The sequence below is a fragment of the Telmatherina bonti genome, assembly GCF_933228915.1.
Source record: "Telmatherina bonti genome assembly, chromosome: 6".
NCBI lineage: Eukaryota > Metazoa > Chordata > Actinopteri > Atheriniformes > Telmatherinidae > Telmatherina > Telmatherina bonti.
Genome location: NC_136624.1, coordinates 5590522 through 5596521, shown reverse-complemented (window position 1 = coordinate 5596521; position 6000 = coordinate 5590522).

Here is a 6000-nt window from a genome sequence, read left to right as displayed (position 1 = left end):
TGTGGCATGAAATTATAGTTCATAGCTGTTATGGTGATATCCTTAAACTTGAGTCAGTGGTAGTTGGTATGAAAATCAGAGAGAAAGCTAACAAACAAGCCAGTGTGAGATCTGTCTGCATGGGAAATTCACTCAATAAGAAACAGGGAAGGAGACTGAAACGCTAAAGCAGCTTTACAGACCGGAGGCCCAACAGCCCCAGAGTTATCTGAGGGGTACAAACATGCCATTACTGGTGAGTTTTCAGGTGCAACTTATGTGAATATTGTCAGAAACGGGTTGTAGCAGCTCATGAAACATCTTAGATCAGAGAATGAGACAAATTTTTTTTCTGCTGCAATAAACATGAGAGGTCTGCCCCCTACTACCCCAACCCCATCAAAACAGGACAGCCGAGAGGAACTGGTGTAACCTGGTCAGATGACTGAATCAGGTCTATTGAAAGAGTCAAGAAGGAAACAGCAGAAGGCTGCAGGTTTCCCATTAACCAGTATGAAACCAGACCTATCAAGAATAAAGAAGTTTGTTCAGAATGAATTGTGTACGAACAAAATTATCAGGAGTCAGATTCAAAAGGCAAAAATGGAATATTTGATGGTTTTTACTGTTATGCACCAGCAGAAATGGTAGTTTTCACAGAAACCAGCAAAGCCCAAAAATACAGACTGGTACAGACCATCAGTATGGAAACAACAAAGACAGACATAATAACAGAGAGAGAGATAAAGACACAGACAGAGACAGACATAAAGACAGCCTACAAATGCAGCTGTGTGGCATGATGGGAGGAAACAGAACCATCCATCCATCCATCCATCCATCCGTCCATCCATCCATCCGTCCGTCCGTCCATCCATCCATCCATCCATCCATCCATCCATCCATCCATCCGTCTATCCATCCATCCATCCATCCGTCTATCCATCCATCCGTCTATCCATCCATACATCCATCCATCCGTCTATCCATCCATCCCTCCATCCATCCATCCCTCCATCCATCCATCCATCCATCCATACATCCACCCATCCATCCGTCTATCCATCCATCCATCCATCCGTCTATCCATCCATCTGTCTATCCATCCATCCATCCATCCATCCATCCATCCATCCGTCTATCCATCCATCCATCCATCCATCCATCCGTTTATCCATCCATCCATCCATCCATCCATCCATCCATCCGTCTATCCATCCATCCATCCATCCATCCTTCTATCCATCCATCCCTCCATCCATCCATCCCTCCATCCATCCATCCATCCATCCATCCATCCGTCTATCCATACATCCATCCATCCGTCTATCCATCCATCCGTCTATCCATCCATCCATCCATCTATCCATCCATCCATCCATCCGTCTATCCATCCATCCATCCATCCATCCATCCATCCGTCTATCCATCCATCCATCCATACATCCATCCATCCATCCATCGTCCATCCATCCATCCCTCCATCCGTCTATCCATCCATCCATCTATCCATCCATCCGTCCATCCGTCCATCCATCCGTCTATCCATCCATCCATCCATCCATCCATCCATCCGTTTATCCATCCATCCATCCATCCATCCATCCATCCGTCTATCCATCCATCCATCCATCCATCCTTCTATCCATCCATCCCTCCATCCATCCATCCATCCATCCATCCATCCATCCATACATCCATACATCCATCCATCCGTCTATCCATCCATCCATCCATCTATCCATCCATCCATCCATCCGTCTATCCATCCATCCATCCATCCATCCATCCATCCGTCTATCCATCCATCCATCCATCCATCCATCCATCCATCCATCCGTCCATCCATCCATCCCTCCATCCATCTATCCATCCATCCATCTATCCATCCATCCATCCATCCGTCCATCCATCCGTCTATCCATCCATCCATCCATCCATCCATCCATCCATCCATCCGTCTATCAATCCATCCATCCATCCCTCCATCCATCCATCCATCCATCCATCCATCGTCTATCCATTCATCCATCCATCTGTCTATCCATCCATCCATCCATCCATCTACACCTGTACAGGTCACCAGTAGACGGATAAATCCATCTGCAGGATGAGTGAGACCACACCACACTGGTTTCAGCATCACTACTCTGACTGCCCATGTCTTCTTGCCAACTTCAGATCGGCTGATCTGGACATACTGAGGTCCAGCAGAAGCTCAGAGGAAACTGAACCGTTGCAGTTGATTCTCCGGCGCTGTGGACATGTTCACCACCCATCTGAAAAGACATTTTCATGCCCCAGCATGGCCTTTGACTCGGCAGGTTTCCTAATTCATTCTTCTTTTACCTGCCTTCACCATCCTGTACTTTTATCTGATGTTTTACTGTGTTTTTATAGTTTTAGTTGTTGGAACATAGTTTCATGTTTTCCATGTTGAGTTGGATTGTCCAGCCTGGATGGACTTTGTGGCAGAATAGACAGTGTGTCAGGTCCGTGAAAACGAGGACCAGTTTGTCGGAACCAGCTGCAGTGTTTGTTCCTCGTCTGATGGTAAATGTCACTGGGATCTGCTGGTCGGTTTGTCAGCTTGAAAATAAAAAATTAAGAGGAGAAAGACAGACAGACGAGGTGAAACATTCAGTAAGAACAGCACACGCTGCTGAGGCTGGCATGTCGGCCGAAGTCCAGACAGCAGGGAAACATCAGGGACTGATGCAGCATCCGGACCGCCATTCTGCACGTATGACAACATGTTCTGTTCTGCTGCTTGTCTTTCCTTTCTTTTGTTCTTTCTATAGTAAGAAAAAAACAGTTTGCATCTTACTGGGAGGAAAGATACGTTAAGCTGATAAAGCAAGTCGATATGGTGATCTGGTTACAGGGATTCCTTCTCGTTTCTCAGATCATCAACATCATCATCTTCAATGCATGTCTTCTGAACTGGTTCCCGGTATCCAGACCGGCTCCTGGTATCTGGACCGTTCCCGGTATCTGGACCGGTTCCTGATATCTGGATCAGTTTCTGCTATCTGGACCGTTCCTGGTATCTGGACCGTTCCTGGTATCTGTACCGGTTCCTGATATCTGGATCGGCTCCCGGTATCCGGACCGTTCCCGGTATCTGGACCGGTTCCTGATATCTGGATCGGTTTCTGGTATCTGTACCGGTTCCTGGTATCTGTACCGGTTCCTGATATCTGGATCGGTTTCTGGTATCTGTACCGGTTCCTGGTATCTGGACCGTTCCTGATATCTGGATTGGCTCCCGGTATCCGGACCGGTTCCTGGTATCTGTACCGGTTCCTGGTATCTGGACCGTTCCTGGTATCTGTACCGGTTCCTGATATCTGGATCGGCTCCCGGTATCTGGACCGTTCCCGGTATCTGGACCGGTTCCTGATATCTGGATCGGTTTCTGGTATCTGTACCGGTTCCTGGTATCTGTACCGGTTCCTGATATCTGGATCGGTTTCTGGTATCTGTACCGGTTCCTGGTATCTGTACCGGTTCCTGGTATCTGGACCGTTCCTGATATCTGGATCGGCTCCCGGTATCCGGACCGGTTCCTGGTAACTGGACCGGTTCCTGATATCTGGACCGGTTCCTGGTATTTGGACCATTCCTGGTATCTGGACCGTTCCTGGTATCTGGACCGGTTTCTGATATCTGGATCGCCTCCCGGTATCCGGACCGGTTCCCGGTATCTGGACCGGTTCCTGATATCTGGACTGGTTCCTGGTATCTGGACCATTCCCGGTATCTGGACCGGTTCCTGATATCTGGACGGTTTCTGGTATCTGTACCGGTTCCTGGTATCCGGACCGGTACCTGGACCGTTCCTGGTATATGGACCGGTTTCTGGTTTCAATACTTGTTCCCGGTGTCTGAACCGGTTCCTGATATGTGGACCGGTTCCTGATATCTGGATCGGAGCCCGGTATCCGGACCGGTTCCCGGTATCTGGACCATTCCTGGTAGATGGACCGGTTCCTGGTATCTGGACCATTACTGGTAGATGGACCGGTTCCTGGTATCTGGACCATTCCTGGTAGATGGACCGGTTCCTGGTATCTGGACCGGTTTCTGGTATCTGGACCGGTTCCTGATATCTGGATCGGTTTCTGGTATCTGTACCGGTTCCTGATATCTGGACGGTTTCTGGTATCTGTACCGGTTCCTGGTATCCGGACCGGTACCTGGACCGTTCCTGGTATCTGGACCGGTTCCTGGTATCTGGACCATTCCTGGTATCTGGACCGGTTCCTGGTATCTGGACCATTCCTGGTATCTGGACCATTCCTGATATCCGGACCGGTTTCTGGCATCAAGACTTGTTCCCGGTGTCTGGACCGGTTCCTGATATGTGGACCGGTTCCTGATATCTGGATCGGATCCCGGTATCCGGACCGGTTCCCGGTATCTGAATAATTCCTGGTAGATGGACCGGTTCCTGGTATCTGGACCATTCCTGGTATCTGGACCGGTTCCTGATATCTGGACCGGTTCCTGATATCTGGATCGGATCCCGGTATCCGGACCGGTTCCCGGTATCTGGACCATTCCTGGTAGATGGACCGGTTCCTGGTATCTGGACCATTCCTGATATCTGGATCGGCTCCCGGTATCCGGACCGGTTCCTGGTATCTGGACCGGTTCCTGGTATTTGGACCATTCCTGGTATCTGGACCGTTCCTGGTATCTGGACCGGTTCCTGATATCTGGATCGCCTCCCGGTATCCGGACCGGTTTCCGGTATCTGGACCGGTTCCTGATATCTGGACTGGTTCCTGGTATCTGGACCATTCCTGGTATCTGGACCGTTCCCGGTATCTGGACCGGTTCCTGATATCTGGATCGGTTCCTGGTATCTGTACCGGTTCCTGATATCTGGACGGTTTCTGGTATCTGTACCGGTTCCTGGTATCCGGACCGGTACCTGGACCGTTCCTGGTATATGGACCGGTTTCTGGTTTCAATACTTGTTCCCGGTGTCTGAGCCAGTTCCTGATATGTGGACCGGTTCCTGATATCTGGATCGGATCACGGTATCCGGACCGGTTCCCGGTATCTGGACCATTCCTGGTAGATGGACCGGTTCCTGGTATCTGGACCATTACTGGTAGATGGACCGGTTCCTGGTATCTGGACCATTCCTGGTAGATGGACCGGTTCCTGGTATCTGGACCGGTTCCTGATATCTGGATCGGTTCCCGGTATCTTTACCGGTTCCTGATATCTGGACAGTTTCTGGTATCTGTACCGGTTCCTGGTATCCGGACCGGTACCTGGACCGTTCTTGGTATATGGACCGGTTCCTGGTATCTGGACCATTTCTGGTAGATGGACCGGTTCCTGGTATCTGGACCATTCCTGATATCTGGATCGGCTCCCGGTATCCGGACCGGTTCCCGGTATCTGGACCGGTTCCTGGTAGATGGACCGGTTCCCGGTATCTGGACCGTTCCTGGTATCCGGACCGGTACCTGGACCGTTCCTGGTATATGGACCGGTTTCTGGTTTCAATACTTGTTCCCGGTGTCTGAGCCAGTTCCTGATATGTGGACCGGTTCCTGATATCTGGATCGGAGCCCGGTATCCGGACCGGTTCCCGGTATCTGGACCATTACTGGTAGATGGACCGGTTCCTGGCATCTGGACCATTCCTGGTAGATGGACCGGTTCCTGGTATCTGGACCGGTTCCTGATATCTGGACAGTTTCTGGTATCTGTACCGGTTCCTGGTATCCGGACCGGTACCTGGACCGTTCTTGGTATATGGACCGGTTCCTGGTATCTGGACCATTCCTGGTAGATGGACCGGTTCCTGGTATCTGGACCATTCCTGATATCTGGATCGGCTCCCGGTATCCGGACCGGTTCCCGGTATCTGGACCGGTTCCTGGTAGATGGACCGGTTCCCGGTATCTGGACCGTTCCTGGTAGATGGACCGGTTCCTGGTATCTGGACCATTCCTGGTATCTGGACCGTTCCTGGTATCTGGACCGGTTCCTGGTATC